This window comes from Fukomys damarensis, unplaced genomic scaffold, assembly GCF_012274545.1.
Source record: "Fukomys damarensis isolate Sample0158 unplaced genomic scaffold, DMR_v1.0_HiC HiC_scaffold_28, whole genome shotgun sequence".
NCBI lineage: Eukaryota > Metazoa > Chordata > Mammalia > Rodentia > Bathyergidae > Fukomys > Fukomys damarensis.
This window is the reverse complement of record NW_022900940.1, coordinates 5,236,061-5,257,389: the sequence shown is the minus strand read 5'-3', so window position 1 is coordinate 5,257,389 and position 21,329 is coordinate 5,236,061. Positions and strand designations below refer to the sequence as shown.

Below are 21,329 nucleotides of genomic sequence, written 5' to 3'. Positions count from 1 at the left end.
GGTCCTGCCCGGGACTGCCGTGCCCTGATGGCGGCAGCACCTATCTGGCCTGTTAGCAAGGGTTTGTCCTCTGAAGAGTCCACACTTTGCCTCCAAGCGAGATCCCGAGATTGTTACCCACTTAGACCTTGAAGACAAAGCAAGACACCCAGCTTTCTAAGCAGAGGAGCTTGATTTCCCTCTAGTAAATGGGAAGATTGAAATCAGTGTAATTTAAACTTTTCCTCCCCAGAGTAGTCCAGCAGTGCCGACTGCCAGAAAAGTGCCTGGACCCTTGATGTCTCAAGTAAGTTACTGCAAACACAGAAATGGTTGCCTGGAAAGGTCTCTCTCTCTCTCGCTCTCGCTCTCGCTCTCTCTCTCGCTCTCTCGCTCTCTCGCTCTCTCGCTCCAAGTGACTTTCTAAAACTTCAGGTCACTCAGGTTTAACCTGCAGAGCCACTGTTTGATTATAGCAGGTGAACCTTCTGTCTTAAAATGAGTATTACCTAAATGTGGTATTATCCTAGATGTGGCTTCTCTTAGCACCCCTGGGACCTCTCCTGGGTCCTTTTTATTTTTAATTTTTTCTATTCATTCTTGTTCTACATTGAAATCTGCTCACATCCTGTTTCTTTCTGTAGATGTGATTGGGTTTCTGTTCATTTGCTATTGATTGAAAGGTTCCCTCCAGCATTAGTATGTGAGGGAGAAATCCCAAAGCCCAGAGTAGGAAAAGTGGGCAGACATCTAGAAATGAGATGCGGAAATTGGCTGGCAAGTAAAAATGTGTACTACCAGGCATGTTTAATAGACGGAATACCTTCAAAATACACAAATCTGCGTTTATGGTGGAAAATTCTACAGGGAACAAATCCATAGCATTAGCATTGCTAACTTAACTTGGAAATTTTTCTTTCCCCTCTCATAATACTTAAAAACATCAATATAGTTTAGAGCTTCATGTTAAAATGATTTTTTTTCTTATTTAACAGTATTTGTTTAGCATGCTTTTATTATCCTAGATGATGTGATTTGAGAGGAAAAAGCATTAATTCTCTTATCAGCCCTGCTTCCTTTCCAGTTGTCCAGAGACTTGAGCTACATTAGTAGTTTATGAAGTCGGAAGCATTAAGTGGAGAGCTTGTTACTAATCAGGTTGAGCTGCTTCTGAGCGGTGTCCACTAGTCAAAGGGGGTCGATGGTTTGGCATTTGTGCAGCCAGTGCGCTGAAAGGGCACAGCAGCATGATCGCGGGCATCTCGGCCTTCACTGCCACCTCCAGCTGGTACCTCTGTGTCATCTCCACGTCTCGAGAAGCAACACACCTTAACTCTTCATTCACCTGAACTGCTTGTTCGGTCTGGCTGGGTGTACTGTTCCCTGAGAGAGGGGCTGTTGAAAAGTAGTGAGTGTTCATTGCAGATACGGTGGCTGATGTATACAAGTTGAGCATTCCTGCGCAAAAATCTAGAGTAAAAAGGAATCCAAAATTTAAGACTTGTTGAGCGTGGACCTCGTGCCACAAGCAGACACTTTCACACCTGGCCTCGGGATGGACAGGTCACAGTGAAGACGTAGGCACGGTGAAGCCAAGCTCCCTTCAGGCTGTGTGTGTAGGCGTGCATGACACATCAGTGAGCTTCATGTTCAGAGATAGGTCCCACCCTACGGTATCTTACTAGGTAAGTACAGATACTAAAATCTGAAAAAGACCCGAAACACTGTTTTGTCCTAAGTATTTTGGATAAGAGATACTCGACCCTTTATTCTGCCGTTCATTCATTCACTTAGATATTTATCCATTCATTTGACAAATACATTCTGACTGCAGTGTGCCAGGTTCCCGCAGATTTGAATAACCTTGTACCTGAACACCGTATTTCTAATTCACTTGAATGTATTGCTTACACTGTCGTGTTAGAGTGGGGTGAAATATAACCTTGGTAAAGCAGGCCTTCTGGCTGGGCACATGCTTGGATCCCCTACCACTTGGAAGGCAGGAGGATCAATTAAGCCTCGGAGTTTAAGGCCAGCCTGGCAACACAGGAGGAGGAAACAGTAAAACAAGCAGAGCGTGGGTTGTCTTTAGCCAGCGGTGTTCATCTGTGGTTAGTTTTTAGGAAGCACTGTGATGGATTAGGTACTGGCAGCTCCCACAGGACCACTGGGAGTGGGGATGTTTCAGTGGCGTCCACTTCTTCATCCCTTGCTCAGCCAGTATCCCCCAAATCCCTGCCATGTGCCCTTGTCCTCTCCCTTTAACTTGCTGGATGACTTTAGTCACTTGTCTAAACTTCACTGGCTTTTTCTTCTGTGTATGTTTTACTGAGACACCTTCAGTGAAATAGAGATTTGACTACAGCCACATCTCTTTCTCCCCCTTTCCATTGCTTGCATCGATGGTGTCATATCCCCCTTGTATTTATGGCCCTGCGTACCCAGCGTAGCACCCATAACTACCCTTTTCAGTAGTCTCCTCTCTGGGTTTTCCTTCTCCCTTATTACTCGTTTCCCCCCTGCTTCAACTTTGCTTGAGTACACTACTATTTTCCAGCCTGCGTGTGTACCTGGAGCTTCTCCCAGAACCGTGCTGAACACTTATTTCTGCATTGTGCACTCAACTCAGCCCTCCTGTCTCTTGACAACCCATGTGTGTGGTTTTAGATTCCTCTGATTTGCCACCTTGACTGTCCTGGAATTTGCTTCTTTCAGCTATATCCTCACTGGATCCCAGCAGATGATTTAGTCCTTCTTTTTCTGTAAAGACTGTGTGTTTTGTTAAGATTCCTTTCTCTGAACCTTGAATCTTCCAACTCTTTTTTCTTCGGTCGCCCTTACCCTGTGAGAGGGAAGGAGTTCTCACCCTGTTGAGCAGTAGCCACATCCCAGGCAGTGCCTGGATCCAGGACCGGAGCCAGCCTCCTTGCGTTGCTCATGGCCCTTCCACCACCCATCTCCCACTCACCAGACCTCCACTGAGTGGCTCCTCCAAATACAGACAAGCAGCCCTAGGAGAGGAGAATCATGTAGTCATTTTCATATCAGGATATACTCAGCCTTTGATCAACACGAAGTACATCTCAAGTACTGAGGACAAAATGTCTCCTTTCTAAAGGGGTAGTGTCCCTAGGAATTTTTTGGTCAAAGGAGGAGGGAGGGGACCTCCTGTGGGTGAGGACAGTGTATCACAGAGATAGGAAAAAGCAATGCATAGCTGGAAAGCAGAAACTCACTGGAAGTAATACAGGGTTGGTAGAGGGAGGGTGGCAGAAGAGAAGTCTGGGAAATAACAGGAGGGCCTACAGTCCTGTGGTTCTGAGCCGAGGAGTCCCGTCTATCTTGTGAGAACAAGGTCCCTTTGGGAAGTTTGTGAAGAAGAGAGTGACTTGATCAGATTGACTTTCTTGTCTTTGTGTGCATGTGTGTGTGCGCGCACGCATGCTGGGGATTGAACCCAGGGGTTTCCATATCCCCAGCTGCCTCCCTTGTTTTGAGACAGGATCTTGTCCAGGCTGGGCTTGAACTTGTGATTCTTTCGTCTCAGCCTCCCAGTATGCCGGGGTTATAGCATGTGCTACCATGCCCAGATCAAGTAGGCTTTTGCTTTGAATGATGTTTGTGGAAGTCATAGAAGGTTCCTTGAATATTGAAGGAGTTGAGGATGGCTGCATGGTCAAGGAGGGGGATACATCTGATGGGACTAAGAATTATCAAGTCTTGACAATTAGCTGAATGTCAAAGGAGGTAACTGACTTTTCCAAGACCAGGGTTTAAAGAGTGTTCAGATTTGTGTTTCAGGATATCTGACAGAATTTGAGTGGTGGAAATAACCCATGTAGGAGAGCAGTTGTTGGGGAACTGGTATGGAGCAGTTGATGACGCTTCTGTAGAGGGAAAGAGGAACTGACACCAGCATTGGATTGGTAGATGGAGTTAGTAAAGCCTTTAACAGAAGGAAAAAGAGGACAGAGGGTTCCAGTGTGAGGTCATGGAGATGGAGCAAGGACTTGGTCTCCAGGAGCCTGGGAGAGAAGCTTCAGAGTGACCTCTGCTGGCAGGTGTCATCACAGTGGCCCTCTGGTCTGTGGGATTGGCTGTGCTTCTGTGTGTCCTAGTGCCACCTGGATCTGTGTGCCTGGGTGTTCTCATTACAGCCTGCAGATTCCTGCCCCGGCCTCCCGAATAGACCGGGTGAAGGATAGGTTCTCACTGACTTCACGTTCAGGGACTGCTGTTCCACCCAAAGGAATGGGGTGCACAGCGCTGTGAGCTGCGAGTATGAGGAACAAACACAGAGACAGCACCTTTTAATGGAAACGACTGAGTAGGGAAAAGAGGCTGCTAGGCTAGAACTAGAAGGGCAGAAAAGGAACCTAGAAATGACTGTAGGGCCATGAGGGAGGGAGGCAGTAGAGACGGAGATGGCTTTCGGGGAGGGATTGTGGCTGGAAGTCCTGGTCTAAGGAACAGAAACTGGAGAGCCTCTTATTTTCAGTAAGAAGGGAGAATGGAGCAGAGGAATGAAGATTATTTGATGTTGGGTGGGGGAATTGCCTCTGCCTTTTCCATTATCTTACATTCAGACCCCTTGAAACCACCAACCACCCCTTCCTTCTTGAAATTCCCTCCTGATTTTTTTGTCACACTTTTCAGGATTCCACTCCTAATTGTGCCTCTACACTGTAGTAGACAGAGATTGGATGACTTTGATATTCATATTTTTGTCTGCTGGCTTTATAGGAGTGTGTGTGTGTGTGTTTTATATTTGACAGAGATTGGATGACTTTGATATTCATATTTTTGTCTGCTGGCTTTATAGGAGTGTGTGTGTGTGTGTGTTATATGATTTTTGTTTGTTAGTTTTGTTTTTTGAGACAGGGTCTCACTATGTAGTTGAGACTGACCTGGAACTCACTGTGTAGCCCAGGCTGGTCTCGAACTCCTAGTGATGTACCTGCCTCAGCCTCCTGAGTGCTGGATTACAGGCGTGTCCCACCACGCCTAGCTCCTAACAAAATGGAAGTTAATAAGTACCTCACAATGTAGATGCAGGCCTTGCATTTTGTTTTTAGGAAATGTCTCTCTTTCCGTTTCCTAAGTACAGGAGTGGTTATGGCTTATTCCTGGGACACTGTCCCTCCCACTGTCTGTGAGCCGTCTCCATAGTATCATTTGGCTGTTACTATAAGAAAGAACATCATCATTCTCTCTTTCAATGGGGCTGGAATTTTGGGAAACAACATTGATGTTTCCTCACTTACTGTGATCACAGTTACCAGATGATCTGTGCTAGCTGCCCGTGACTTGTCTCTGTTCCTTCCTTCTGTCCATCCCTCTACCCACCCATCTGATGTTGAATTACATTATTTATCAAATAACCTTAGTATCTCATTAGAGGCAAAACAGTGCCTGGCTTACAGTTCAACCTTAAAAATACTAGAATACAGTGCAGAGATTGCTGTGCCTGAGTTGAGTGTAAAACGTCATGAGAGCCCGTCAGAGAACGAGGGTTCCAGATCTGTTGGTGGTTATGGTGAAGGACAGTTTCTGAGCTTGAGCCAGATTGCGATACATTCAGTAGCAGTCACTCAGAAAGTCACTCAGAGGCCCAGACAGAGGGTGCAGAGGTATTCTATTGGGGTACAAAGGCAGTGGCATACTCAGCATGGCTAGGAAGCAACTCCTGGGTAAGGATCAGGGAAGAAGAGAGAGGGAGAGAACTCTGGAGCACTGGGGAAACAGACAGGGCCAGATTCTGCAGAGCCTTGTGCTTAGCCCAGCGCTGCCAATAAAAGAAATGTGGACTGATAAGAGATTTAAAATTCTGATAGCCTCATTAGAAACAGTAAAAGATGAAGCAACTATAAGTTATGTTGCCTCATCCAGTTTATCCAAAATGTCATTATTTTAATGTAATAGAGATAAGAATACACAGAAACACACTTTATACTTTCTTCTGTTCTATATATGCCTTTGAACTGTCATTTCCGTTTGGACATTAAAATTTCATGATTAGTTGATCCCTTTTTAGATTTCATAAAACCTATAGCTCACAAAGTATATTCACATACCTAAGTTGACAAGTAATAGTTTTCTAGTAACTGAATTGATCATCGGTTTTTAAATTAAAACTGATATGTGTATGGACACATGCGTTAGAAATTGCACTCACCCTGGCCACATTTCCTGTGCTGCATAGCTGGCCTTGCTCATTGGCCTTTGTGTGAACTGGGCCCATGGGACTTTGCATTTGAGAAACTAGGGATCTTCTGAGCGGTTAAAGGCAGGACAGTCACGTGATCACCTGTGCCATGGTGCTGCGATAGGATCTGTGATAGTTTATGTCCACAGTTATTAAGTGGAGACACATCCTAGGCAAGAGTATGGAGAAGCAGGTATTTAAGTAGGAAGGCGTTGTGATTATGGAAAAAACAAGGGAAGGGAGACCATCACAGTCTTGATTTAGAATGGGATCTGTTCCCTGAAAAATCGAGGAATCTGAACTGGCTGAGAGTTTGATTGGATGGAGAATAGGAGATTTTAGTCTGAGACAAAGTGTAAGTTTCTTTTAGAATATCAAAGTAGAAATATCCAGGTGATCATAAAAACGAGATCTGTGCCTCTGGAAAGATACTTTGGTTGATGAAGATGATTCAGGATTCTACTAAGATACTACGTAGGTGCGAGCAGAAGTGGTAAGAAGGTTAAATCAGGTCTTCCAGGGAGAGTGCCACAGAACAGGGTCAACATATGACAGCCAGCCCTGGGGGCCAGACGAACGGTTCTATCAGTAAAGTTTTATTGAAACACAGTCATGCCCTTTTGTTAACCTAGTGTTTGTAGCTGCATTTAATCTACAGCAGCAAAGCTAAGTAGCTGGGACAGAAAGCAGATGGTGCACAGATGAAAAATGTGTACTATCCAGCCCTTTCCTGAGCAGATGTGCCCGCCCCGGATGGAGAGGTTGAGAGTACATAACTGTAGACGAGAGGGTGCCCTGAAAGAAGAGCCAGACAAGGGGATGCACTTTTAAAGGAGAGAGAACAAGCCACAGGTGTGTGCGCTGACAACCAGGAAGCTGGAGAACCTGGGGCCCCAGAGGAGAGGACCCCCTGGAAGTGTATGAATGGCCCTGTCCACTGTTGTGTGTTGTCCACAGGTCAGGGAAGGTCGAGATTGAAAATCATCAGTTGCCTTTTGCAGCCTCCCGCTCATGAAGATATCTTGAGCAGAGAGGAGTGGCAGGCGCCAGCTTGCAGTGGGCCAAAGCCCCAGTGGGAGGGGAGGAAAGGGGGGATAGTGAGGCGTCCTTCTCTGTCACCTGGCAATAAAAGGAAGGTGTGGAAAGAAACACGAGGTTGGAAAGATTATGTTGCGCTTGGCTGCCCTTGACGATTTGAGGAAGGCTTTAGAGGTCCACGTGGGAAAAAGAGCCACTGACAACATGGGAATGAGAAGCAGAGGGACGTGGGTCCAGGGCCCACTGGACCATTCCTTCCTCCTCTGTCTAACCCCTGAGTCGGCCCCACCCTGGGTGCTTTCTTCGCGTGTCACGTCTTAAAAAGATTTCGGATTCCAGCCATTCTAACTCTGTGACAGAGTGCCAGCTTCAGTCTTTGCTTTCGAGTTAGTCCATTCCTTTCCATTCATCCTCTGTGTGGGTTCATCTGTAGGTTGAATGCACCGCAGATTGAAGTATTCAGAAACATGGCACACATACAGATTTGTTTTGGGCCCCGTTGTAATTAAGCTGAGTCAAGCATAGCGGGGCACATCTGTAATCATAGCACTCTGGGAGGCTGAAGCAGGAGGATTACAAATCTGAGACCAGCACAGGCAACTTAGCCACTTAGTGAAACCCTGTGTCTAAATAAAAACCAAGAGGGCTGAAGGAGGGCTGGGGAATGGGGAAAAATAAGAACCTGATAAGACATGTATAGGTACAAGATCCCAATGATAAATGTAACAGTTGTATAACTGATATGTACCAATAAATTTAATAAAGATAAAAGTTTTAAAAAATAAAATTTTTTTCTATTCTACCCCCTAAGTAAGTAAATAAAACTAAAAGATCTGGAGACATAGCTCAGTGCAAAGCCCCCGGGTTCAATCCCCAGTACCATAAAAAAGAAAAAAACCAATCTGGAGATGACTTCGAGTACATGGGAGACTGTATGTAGGTTGCCTCCTTTTATATAAGGGACTTGAATGCCTGAGTGTTTTGGTATCCTTGGGGTTGGCAGGGGTCCTGGACCCAGCCCCTGCCCTCCCACACTGAGCAGACTTTCTCCCCTGCTCGCGTTTATCACCTAAGTTTGCTTAACCAGATCCGTCCTAGATGCTCAGTGCGGCCCTGTTTGTGAAGCAGAAATGCAAGCAAAACTCTCAAGTCATGAAAATTTTAAGGCACATCATAAATATATTATTGAACAAGTCATAGGACTCAGCGCTTTGATCCCATAATAAAACCAGGACGGATTCTTAGAGAACTCTTTCTCGACTGTGGTACTCGACGTACAGGAGCCCTGTGAGCTGTGTTGGGGCCGTCCCGTGCGTTGCTGAGTGTTTGGCAGAATCTCGTGCCTCTCTGCGTGTCTTCCTGGTTTGTGACGACCAAGACTGTCTTCAGCCACTGCCAGATGTCCCTGGGTATGTGAGGGGAGATGGCCACTGTGGAGGATGGTTGTTGTACAAAGATTAGTAGGTAGATTTTTTTTTCTGATTTTTGGGTATCCTTTTCCCTCTTTCTTTGTATTTTTAATAGTTGAAACCAAAGAAATTATCCAAAATGAAGCCCACCTACTCTTCTCTGATTACTAAGTTGCTGGTTACTCTGTCCTGTTCCCAACCAACAAAATAATTGATTTCTAAACTCCAAATAGGCTCCTGATTATGCGAGGTGTGTTAAGACCTGCCGTGTGTTATGGTCTTAACATGAACCGCTTTCCACCTAACACACCTGCCTTCCCTTCCCATTCTAAATCAGCTCTTGTCTTTGACATCCCTCAATCATGACCATTCTGATGAAAGTGAGGTTACAACTCCCTCATCATAGTACCCTACCTATTGGAAGGAGGCCAACTTCTTGGACAAGAACCAAAAACTTCAGCATGGAGGCCTACTGCGTCACATTTTAAATTCTTATTGAAAGTTGGTGAATTCGTAGGAAATGAGCAAAGGAAAGACCTGGTACTTCGGACATCTGTTTGAAGGAGCCGTGAACACACCCAGTTTCAGTGTTCTGACAGTTTCCGGGTCCGTCGTGTGACACACTCAGGTCCCCTCAGCTCCAGGGATGGGAGTTGTCGTTGGTTGGGGTTTGGTCAAGGACACTGTTGGATTCCTGTTCAGTCCAGTTTTCCTCCCACGTAGACCTGTGTTAGGTGCACTAATAATTAACCACTTGTATCTACACTGTAAAGTACAGGCTGCTAATCCGTCCTACAGTTGTTAGCAAGTGCAGTCTTGACTTCAACAAACTGCCTGTACAGAAGAGAAATGCCCCTGAAAAGCCAATTAAAGATTTTCTTTAGGTTTTGAGGCTTTAAAATGATAATCAAAAGACTGCTTTGAACAAGGCTGTTTTCCAGGATTACCCTCTGCCCTGCTCTGCATTTTCTCCTCTATCACTCAGTAAACAAGAGCCAATTCTTTACAATAACCCTGAAAGTTCATGTCATTCTCTAAGCTCTTAGAAGAGATATTGACTTTATTGATGTTATATTCTTCATATAGCCAGGAGACAGCAGGAAAAAAAATTTTAATTTAACTAAAAAGAAAAAAAAACAGTTCATGTTCATTTTATGTTTGGGAGAAGTGTTCTTCTCTTGAGAATTTCTCAGTGGTCTCCCAAAGAGCTGGGTTTTATGGGCCAATAATCACTGTGATTTATTGAGCACCTACTACATGCAAGGCACTTTACATATATATTATCTTCGTGTGTTCCCAGAGCGCTGTGTATTTTTCACAGTAGCACTTATCACTGTTCTAGGCTCCACTTATGTGTATGGCTAATTGATTAATGTGTGTCCTCCCCATTACATATCCCCTTCCGCGTCGATGGGACTGTATTGATTTTTGTTCCCTGTTGTTGCTCCAACACTTAGTGCAGGGCCTGGCACACAGAGAGACAAAAGTGAGTATTACTTAGAAGGAAGAGTGAACCCAGGTGCAGTATGACTTGGAGGTGAGGAACTGACAGGATGGGATTATTGCAGATAGTTAAGTTAATTAGATATCTTGTAGGCAGTTAGACAGGGCCGTCCTCCAGCAAAGCAGCCAGCCCTCCAAGAGCCTATATGGAGGACAGTAAAGACAAGTTCACTGTGGCCAGAATAGTAAAGGGAGAGAAACTACCATCCCTATGTAGGATAAGTAGCATTCATTGGTATTCTAAGTAGGTATCAATCCCCTGGGTGGGGGGTCAAGGGCTTAGCCCACCCTTTCCAGGAAATATCCCCGACCCACACCGTTATCGAAAATCCTTGTACGCTTGCTGTGTGACTTGCTCCCCCGCTTGACCCCCATTTAATCAATATTACCTGAGTGACTGTACTTGTAATCCTATTGCTTGGTCATGGTTTTGCCCCACCTCATGCCCACCTTGTAATTTTCCACAGGGTCTTCCAGTTTTGTCTCACTTTGTACCTGGCTCACCACATGGCTTTGCTGTATAAAACATCTTGGAGAAGTGGGATGAGCAGGCAACCCACTTTCTGGTCCTGTTCTGTCTTTCTTAGACAGAAGCTTTTTTTCCCTCAATAAATTTTTCCTACTCTTAACCTCCGAGGTTCCTAGAATTCATTCTTCGATTTTACAGAACACGAACTCGCGTTTCAGATTATCTAGTAGGTTTGGGAGTTACATCTCTTCCCCTATATCAGGATTTGGGGAGGTTGTTGGAAACAGAATCAGCAGAGCCAGGAGTCAAACCCAAGTAGGTCTACACCCCTTCCCCCACCCTTCCCTTCTCACATTCTTGTGTGCATATGAGTCACTGGGGAGATCTAGTTAAAGCACAGAGTCTCCTGCTCCAGATCTGAGGCCTGAGAATGGGCATTCCAGCAAGCTGCAGGGCACACTCCTGCTGCTGTTCACAGAACTGGATTTGTGCCTGGATGCAGTTGCAGTGTGAAAAGTGGTAGCTTTCTTTTCTGATAGAGGCCCGTGGGGCTGTATCCGGAATCTCAGGTCCTGAGACAGACCCCTTGCACCATAGTGCTGTGCCAGGAAATGTGCCACTGGCACCTGCTGTTGGATCTGTCAGGCTGTGCCCTTCTTGGTGTGCCTGGGACAGTGTGCTGAAAGTGGCTTGCTGAAAAATTTCCACCTTACTAAGCACCTTCCTGTGCTGTTGGGGAGGAGGATCAGATGTTGGGTTTTTTGCTAGTCCAAGTGAAAGATCCAAGGTCTAGGTGCTTATCTTGACAGTGGGATTCTATGGGAGGAGCATATCCTGGGAGAAGGGGCCCCTCTGTCAGAGCTACAATTGCTTATCACTGAGCAGGCCGGTTCCTTGGCTCCAGCCCCACCTATACCTGTCACCAACCTCTGTCTGTTTCATAGGATCTGAGTTCAGCCCTCATGAACTGCAGGACAGGCTGACTGCGTTCTTGGTTTTCCGGTGGGTTCATTCTGTTTGTCCCAGCCATCCATGCTGAATGTCTTCATCTCTGTGCCTGATTGGAGCCTGCCCTTCATTCATCACAGAACAGTGCATTACCATCTCTGTGTGTATTTAAGATTTGAATATATACACTTGTATGTTGCATTCTGAGTAGTAGTAAAAATTGAAAGGGCACTTTCAAAAAGATTTATTTTAGCTTTGTATGTTGTAAAAATCTTTCAGATGCTTTTCTCTCTGGTATTCAGCTGTGCTTAAACAGTCATGCAGGTGGTTTAATGAGAGGAGGACTTACAAGTTAAGGACATCATTATATTATTAAAATCTTACTGAAAATAAATTGGCAGATACCTGTAGTTTGTCCTGAAGTCACATATTGAAGAGATTGCCTTAGTTCTCTTCACACAGACGGACCAGGCACAGGAACTATAGATGATGAATGAGGAACATACTACAGATGGAATTTCTTAAAGCACACCATGTGTTTTTGCATCTTTCTGTCTTTTTTACATTCGAGTTTTGTCTTTTCATTTGTTTGGGAGTCATTTTTTTTTCTTAATCTATGTAAATTACATGCCTGTGTCTTTGGATTAATGGTTTTCCAAAAGATAGCGATTAAAGCATGTAAATAGATTTTTGTAAAGGAATGCAGCAACAGTCATGATTGTATTTTGGGCAGTATAACATCTCATTTTTCTAATAAAGATTACACACACACACACATATATATTATTTTGTTTTTCATTCTATATGTGATTCTTCCATTTTTTAATGTTAGCATTATAGTCATTGTTCCCATAAAAATACTGTATTTTATGAAATAATACAATCTATGAAGCATTTCCCATTATGTAGACACCGTGTCTTTAAATTATAGCAATTTCTTAAGATTTTAAGGCAAAATGAGCTCTTAGAAGTGTGATTAATAGCAGGGAATGAGGCTAATGCTGGGTCATCAGTGGCACTCCATTACAAAAAAGGTTGGACTAATAAAAGCATCTATCTTTTGACCAATAAAGCATTTGAATGATATGCTTATGGTTTTTACCATATAGTAGATACTTGGTACGGAATAAATCTGGGTTGTGGAGAGGCGGCAGTGCTGAAGTGGCCACCGCTCCAGTGCTGTGATGAGTCAGAGGAGAGGCTCACAGATAGAGCTCTTTGATGTTTTTCAGCTGTCTTCTACAATCCCTACGCCATGGCCAGGAGCCCTATTTGTTTGGGGGGCAAGAGCGGAGAGTCTGGCTCCTTGGTTGATTGTTTGTCTGGCAGTGTAACTTTACCCAGAGGCCCTCTGCGTGCTTTGTGATTGCACTGTTAGGAAGACAGCGTTTAAGAGTTCAGCTTTCAGCCTGGATCCTCACATAGGTCCCCTAAGTCTCTCTGGCTCCACTCCCCCACACTTAGGACTTGGACTACTCACTGGTGGGCTGGAGATGATTTCTAGGCAGTTCATAAATCATTCACCAATTCTCATTATTGTGGTTTGATATTGAAGCAATTCCATTTTCAAATATTTTTTAATCCTTCTGATAAAACCAAGGAGAAAGTCTCAATTTGGTACTAGTATCTTTAATCTGTCTCGGCCAGTTGTAAGCTCATTATTTAACAAAGAAAGAACATAGCTCCCACTCCAGCCTCTAGGGACAGCAGAGCCCAGGTTGACTTTAGTGACATTGGTTGGCTTTCATTACATGTATTACGAAGTCTTTCTCTTCTACAGTGGGGTACATACTGGCTTTCCATTTGAAGAAGTGATAAAAATTTCCTCCGAAGGGTGACTTATTTATCAAATGTGCGCGATTTTTAAAAAATGACATACGGAGGGGTATGCAGAAATGGCAAAAAATGATGAAGATCAAAGTGGAAGTGAATGTTGGGCCTGGGAGACTGGCTCAAGTGTCCACTCGAATCTCAGAATTTATGATTGTTTTTTAATCTCAGAATGAAGCTGTGAAAAGAACCAATCTTACTTTCTAATCTTGAGCTTTCTTGGGATTCTTTCCAGCATGGTTGTCCAATATTTTGGCTTTCTGGGCCTCACTGAATGAAGAGGAATTACTACCTTGGCTTTATAGAAAATGTATAATATAGTATAATATATATATATGTGTGTGTAACACAACTTTCTTTTTTAAAATCGAAGAAGGCAGATGGCCAGTGGGCTGCTGTTTGGACATTCCTGAATTTTCCCAGCTTTTAAAATAGTTGACTGCATAGGTTTTATCAAGAACTTCTTAATGAACATACATATACGTATATGTATTTAATTTGGTGTCCATAGGGAATACAATGAGTAAACTAGTCACTTGAAAGTAAATCTTAAGGTGGTTTAGGACAAGTTTCTTACCAGTGCTGAGAAGAGGCAGGAAGGCAGGCAGTTAATGTTTCCTGGGTAGAATCACAAACCCAGAGGAGCCTTTGGGAGAATGGTTTCGCTTTGCATTTAAACCCCAGGTCAGGTGTGGTGGTGCACACTTCAGTCCTAGCACTCAGAGAGGCTAGGGCAGGAGGATTGTATGTTTGAGCTCAGCGGGAACAACTTAGTGAGACCTGTCTCAGTTAAAAATAAAAAAGAGCTGTGGATGTCGCTCATCGCAAAGGCTTTGAGTGAGTTCAGTGCCCACTATTGGGAAAACAAAACAAAGCACAACACAACAACACAACACACTTCAGGGATCAGGGAAAATGGCCACAATTTTTTGGATTAGCATTTAGAACTCTACACTGTGTTTATAATGTTTTACCACTATTCTAGTTATCCAGGCTTGGGAAAAGAAAATAAAAGCAAAGCTCAGGAAAAGGGGGAAAAGCATTGAAGGCGGGGTGAGTAGTGAGTAAGGAGCATTCTCAAGGAGGACAGGACAGTAAGGAAGGGGAGCGCAGTATGCTGGTGAACTTATCCATTCTTTTGTCTTTACAATGTTCATGGGTACTTGGGGTAAGGCTCTGAGCTCCTGTTTGCCTCTAGTCATGCTGACCACATACATCGGGTAGTAAGGGTGGAATTTGAGAACGTTCTGTTCTTGAAACATTTGAGGGAGATTTTCTCTGTTAGTTGTTCCAGCAGCCAGACTTGCATCATCACACGGTGGAGTAAGGCTGCTTTTCTTTCTCCGGGGCCGTGGAGCAGCTCCAGCCCCAGAGGGTTCCTGGGGCAGAACAGAGTTCTCTGTCCCCTTGCAGCGTCTGTCGGTGTGAACAGGCCCAGGGAACTTGGAAGCTTCCTGCTGCTCTGGCATTGAATGCTCAGGAGGAAATGTCTTCCTAGGCAATACAGGGGCCACGGGGCTTGTGCTGATTTGGAGAAAGAGACTGTCTGCAGAGAAAGACTTTGGAAACAGACCACAGCACAGTCAAACAAAAACACTGGAGTTCCTTTGTGACTTCAGATTTGCAAAACAAAAGTTAGTTACTTGAAGCAGGAGATGGGGAGGAGAGCTGAGAGGAAAGGTTGGGAATTTTATACTGGAACTGGTGAAGAGATGAGAGCAGGGAAGGGGACCACAAAATTTTTGTTACCTTTTTTTAGACAGAGATGAGAACTTCACACAGCGATTGTTAATAATGTAATTGCCAGAACCCTGTGAGGTGCATCTTATTTTTTTAATTTCATTTTCTCGTGTTCAGATTTTGCTTTGGATATCCAGTAGGCAATGTTGTGCTGTCCTTTGCTCTGATATAATGCAGGATTTTAAAAAAAGTAATTATGTGATTATAAGGTTTTCAGCATGTTTCGCTGCCTAGATTTTAAGTAATGTAATGATATTATTCATACGAATCAAAACTAAGTTGTTTGGGTTGGGGATTTAGCTCAGTGGTTCTGGCGCCTGCCTCGCAAGCACAAGGCCCAGAGTTTGATCTCCAGTACCCCCCGCAAAAAAAAACCCAAAACTAAGATGTTTAAAAATGTTAAAGTAGCTGCAAAATAGATTTGAACCAATGCTTTCATTGCAGATTGGATCTCTAGCTGCAGTGTCTCTGGTATGGCTTGGCGACTTATACAGGAAGCTTCTTCCTTCATAAGGTGGTATATGCTAAAGCAAAATTTTAAAGATTAAGTGATTCTTAACCCTTTTGAATTTACTGACTCTGGGCTTCGAAGAGCTAGGATTTCTCTGATGTGAAGCTGACAAAATGAAGTTCTGAGTGGTTATGTGTAAAGTAACATCAACTGATTATTTATATGTGTTCTTTATGGACGAAATCATAACCTGACATAGTTTGATTTGCGCAGAGTGGTTAAGAATGCTACAAATCTATTTGTTTTTAGGCCCCCTGGGCTTAAAGGGATCTTGGAACAGAAGCTTAGTGTATGGGGAGAAAGTGGCATCAGGGTTTTCTTTTCTGGATGAAACATTCAAGATCAGGATCTGTGTTTGACCCATATATTTCATTGATAAAAGAAGATGCCTAGGAAATGAATGCTGAGTTACTCAAGCATGGAGGCATTACAGTCTTTTAAAGCTGTTTCCAAATCCAACCTTTAGTAGTTTAAAGCTTCTGAATGCTTTATTTTTATCTGCAAACCAGGAAATGAGTGTGTTGCCTGTGTCTCGTGTGTCACATCTGGGGCGACCTCTTTTTCTGATAGGGGCCATGTCTTTTTTTTTGAATAATATTACCACTGAAGAGTTAACCAGATTTCACTCGATTCCCTAGCCCTGGCTTCTATGAAGATGAGTAATTCAAGGTTGGTAACAGCAAATTGTTGTTTATAAGCAAACATGGCATTGTGCAAACAAGCAGGCTTGGTCTCCAACTGGTTTGATTTCATGGTGGTCAGCAGCTGATCTATGTAACTTCCAACCTTTCTGCCTCTCTAAATGTCAGAAGAATGACTGTTTGTTTATCTTGCCTTCTTCCCAGCTGTTTACTCTGTAATGCATTTGCCTCAACCTTGATTCTAGGAGAGTGGCCCTTTCTCCACCCCAGTTCTGTTTACGTTAGCCCTGCCCCTGGTGTCACCTATGAAATCTGTTGATTATTCCACCTGGTTAATGTTAAATTACTCTTGTAAGATGATGTGTTTGTTCATAAACACAAATGCTGGGCCCCTTGTTTACTGTACCCATGGCAGCAATAGTTATTAAACAAACACTGCTTTGTTTGCGGGTGTGAGCTGCAGTTTATCCTGTAAGGTCTGTTTCAAAGAAAATGTACCACACATGAAAAAAAAAAAAAAACAACTTTGCTAGAATTTTGATAAAGAAAGAAAAAAGGGAACTTGTCCCTGGAATGTGGCTGAAACAGACTTAGGTTTGCTTTTCTTATCTTTTGCTTGGTTGAAGGGGCTGGAGAGATTAGCAAGTTGTTTGGTTTTTCTAAGAGATTTCCTTAGTGTAATGATATCTATGCAGTTGTTTGCTCTTTTCAGAAGGGAGAGAGAGCTCTCCTGAAAGGCCACTAGCTCAGTAATAGAACATCAGATGGCTAGAAAATTCTTTGTGGCACAAATAAGGTAGAAGGTGAAGGTGTACTCTAGTACTATGACCAAGGCAAGCACCGTTGAAAGGTACATGGCTTTTGTATTACGTGTGTGTCTTTTGTGTTGTCCTGTGGGCTTGGGATGATTCTAGTTCATGTACATACCCTCTGTCAGGTTTGAGAAGGGAAGCTTAACTTTTAGTTTGATGTGTTCTGAACAGATCTTCCTGACAAAAGCATTTAACTATATACTTCAGGTACAATATATATTTTATAAATTCCCACTGTTTTTTTCCTTGAAACTCTTACCTTATTAATTTTAAAATAAGTTTATGCTCCCTGTTAAGTAAAAAAAGCTTTAAGACTTTTTGTTCAGGTTGGTGTCTATGTGTGTGTGTGAGGGCTCTTGACTATTGGACATTGCAAACCTTGGTAGATAAGACTTGAACATAAGCCTGTCCTTTGTTGTGTTTTGTGAACAGCAGAGAAAACTCAGCTCACATCAGCTTTGTTTTTGGTTTTTGTTTCTGAAACTGTTGTGTGTTGGTGTTTCGGAGTTCACCTTGTGTTTCCATAGTAGGCATGGGCTCCTAGCACTTGCTGTAAATGAGAGAGACGGGGCTGAGTGGGTAAGGGTGGAGGCTGGGGCTCTGAGCTCTGAGACGAGTGGTGGTCTTTTATCTCGGAGAAGGCTTGCTATCTATCTATGAGAGCACATTGGTTGTGGGTGGATATATATTCGTGCGTATATTGAAGTTTTTGAAGGATAAAATTAAATAATTATCCCTTTCACACAACAGAGAAGTGCAGGCAACAGAATTCTGATGGCCTCATTCACTGAGTTGCCATGATGCTGTGAACATATTGTTCGCTTTGGCCACTAGAGCGGTTAGGGGCTGGAGGTGAAGCCGGAGGTACGTGAAGTGTGTCATCGAACACGCTGCTCATTAAGTAATGTTATGAACCTGGCCTTGTGTACATTAAATTATATAAAATATGGAAATGAAAAAAAAAATCCTCTGAACTGGTTGTTGCTCACTTTATTCTACCAGCCTATTTATGAGAATCAGGCTGCTTGATAATTCAAGCGATGAAAGTTTGGGGGGCTCTGGTAAGTATCTCAGACTTGCAGTCTGTTTTGTTGGGTGGGTGGAGGACATTTTATTTAAGCTCCCAGAAAACCTGACTTTCAGAGGTTTCCTCGCGGTGACCCACACCATCTGCACTGGACAGGCACAGCTCTTCTCAGCGTCTGCAAGCTCTTCCGGATTACTGTGCCTGCAAGAAAGTGGAAACGCGTTTGGCTTTGTCGTTGTTTCCCAGCACCATTCCTTCCTCCCTTCCGTCGTCTGCCCTCGGTTACCATGATCACAGCACTTTAACTCTTGGCTGCTGAGAGAAGGGGGAACAAGACCAACCATAGTTAAAAACCTGAATAATACGTTAGACATCTGCAATATCAGAATGGGGCAACTTACTATCTTCACTCATCTGTGCCTTATAAAGAAAGATAAGGGTGTAGACAAGCCTAAGACAGATTTTTTCATGGCAGACATTTATAGTTGCTCTCAACAATGGTGGTACCGTCCTGTGCAGATTCAGAAATCCCTTTTTTTTTCTCTTGCCAATACAAAGCCTCTTCTTTTCAAACTTGGTGGAAAAGGGAAGCCATAGCTTTTGTTAGGACTATTATTTTATTACCACTCTATTCTGCCAACTGTATTCTACGTCAAGAGTTACAGGGGAAATTAAACATCCTGTTTTCTACCATTTCCAGTCCCTTGAAATTGTCCTTGCGTGAATTAAATTCTCACTATAATGGGTTTGGGTAAGGTTTTCCTCGGTTAATTATCTTACATTTTCAAAAACTGAGATGATCCTACTTCTTAAGACTTTAACAAGATTAAGTTACTTTGTGAAGTTGAGACCATCATACAACGATTACACATTTCAAAGAATTACAGGTAGTAGAATATCTTAAAAATAGGAATATGAAGTTGGTGGCCAGCACAAGTCCTTGATCTCATTTGATCACAGCATTGGACCTGGTTTCTTCTCTGACTTAATCGTTCAGGTAACAGCCTTGCAATTATTTACTAAATTCCTGCTATGTAGAAGGCTTAAAAATTAAGTTTGAGATTATTTATTTTTATTTATAATTGTTAAACAAATGGAGGTAGACAGGTGGAGGAGGAAATTTTTAGTCCAAATGCCTGCTTTTCCTTTAATTGACAAATATAAAATAATTGTGATTGAACTGCTAAGCACACACTTTCTGGTTCTCCTTTGAATTCTGAAGGCAAAAGAATCAGCGTATCGAATTGAAACTAAGCACAATGTCCCCACATTTAACTAGGATTCTTAACCCCCAAAATTGTGGATGCTCCCTGCTGCCATCTAAGATACATTACTTGTGTCCCTGCCTGAACCCCTAGATTCCAGAGGGCCAGAGAGATGAGCTGCTCCTTAAAAGGGACCCTGGTGCTCTGATCTGCATTGTAGGAGGGCTGTGCCTTAAGGCAGATATGTTTCTCTTTCTTCTGGAGACTTAGCCTATCACTTCCAGGACCTCACCTTCTACTCTCCAAGACCTGAGGTGATTCTACCTTTGCCCAGATGCCCTCTGTCACTAGGTACATACCCTCCCTTGTTTTTATTTATTTTTTGTGGGGGGGGGTGTACAGGGATTGAACTCAGGACTTTGAGCTTGCGAGGCAGGTGTTGGCACCACTGAGCTAAATCCCCGGCCCTGTTTTGATTTTTTAAAATGTGCACCTGTCAGTTCCACTGCTCTTGAACTTTTTCTTCTGAAGTGTTGAATGAATTTCCAGATTTTTAAAAGATAGATCTAGACATCTATAGTGCATGATAAAGTTGATAATACATAAATCATTTTTAACAACAGGTAATATGCATAATTTATGGTGTTAGAGTGCTATCTTTTTGATATTTATGATGGATAATGCTCAGTTTTTGCCCCCATATTACTGCTTTAAATTATACCACAAGAAAATTAATGAGAAAGTAGATTTATGGGTTTCATTTGTTTGTCAATTCGGAAATTAATTGGGTGTTAATTTTAGCCGTCCCTCATCAGACCAAGACTTTAGTATTTGTGCATTACTTTGCATTCATTGTAGCTTACCTCCCATTTACTGTGGGTCACTAGCTTTGCATACATTAAAATAGCCCTCCGGCTCATTCCTTGATTACTTTTTGAACTGCCATGCATTAGAAAATCTACGCCTTTCTGTTATAATTATGAAAATTTGGTATTGGAAGATGGTGCCCTCCTAACACAGCATCCCGACTCCATTTCCTACTCTTGACTCTTTGGTACTCTTTACTTGAAGTAGGGGTGGTAGAGCAGTGGGAGGCAAAAGGTGGTATCTGGAAGGGTTCATTCACGATTTATGGAACTCGGATGATAAAATAGTTGACTGGTGTGCAAGCTTCTCTTGTCCCTGCCATACCCACTCGTGATCATTTGCTGTGGCCCTGCTTGAGACAGAGCTGTGCATCTGTGGCTGGTGAGCACTGCCATCCTGCTCGCTCCTTATCTGCCCCAAACCCCACAGTGGCTTTGGGATCCTTTCCACCAGCCCTGGCTTTGCTCCTTGCCCCTGTTCCAGCAGTGCCCTGCCAATTGAAAAGCAAGCTTGGGTCTCTTGCCACGGTGATGTCTCCCCTGCTACAGTCCTCTGAAGGTCTCTGGCTTTCACCTGAGATGTCTTCTGTTGTTGGAGTCCCTCTCTTCCAAATGGAAGTAACACCCACACAAGTGGCTGGCTTTACTTTCTCAGGCTGTCCCGCCATTTGAGTACCAGGGGAAGCCTCTGTAGCCTCATCTCCCTCCTTACAGCTCCTGTGTGTGTCTTAGATTGCGCTCTACACCCATTACACATTGGGGCAACCAATTCATTTGTTGCACGAGGCCTAGAAATAAGTTTATGCATTATATATTAATATAGACAGGTCCATCTTCTTTTTTGCTGAAATATATATTTATATATATTCTTCTGAGTATAGATACATATTCAGTGAAAATTTTGACTCTTCACATACCATGAGTGATTTAAAAAGTGCCTTTTCTTTGAGCTACAGCCAGCCAACACTCCTACCCTTACTCTTTGCCACTCTACAGAGTGCACGGAATTAACATATAAAGACAGAGCTTCACCTTCGCTGTTTCCAAAATAATAAAACTCATACAGTCTTTTCCATTTTTGGCCTGTCTTCCCTCCCTCCCTCCCTATCACCCTGCCTGTCCTCCTGTTTCCTCCCTTCCTCCTTT

The 21,329-nt window shown here is 43.3% G+C and overlaps 1 protein-coding gene across 6 annotated transcripts in view; it reads left to right on the top strand.

Annotated features, from left to right (window-relative positions):
* Window positions 1-21,329, top strand: part of Foxp1 (forkhead box P1) — a 487,831-nt gene that overhangs the window by 236,148 nt on the left and 230,354 nt on the right. The window contains exon 1 of one of the 6 annotated variants that reach the window (XM_019209349.2): window positions 17,102-17,123. The exons of the other annotated variants lie outside the window; for them this stretch is intronic. The gene's annotated coding sequence lies outside the window, so the exon portion shown is untranslated. Of the gene's footprint in view, window positions 1-17,101; window positions 17,124-21,329 lie in introns of those variants that run through there. 6 annotated transcript variants of the gene reach the window in all.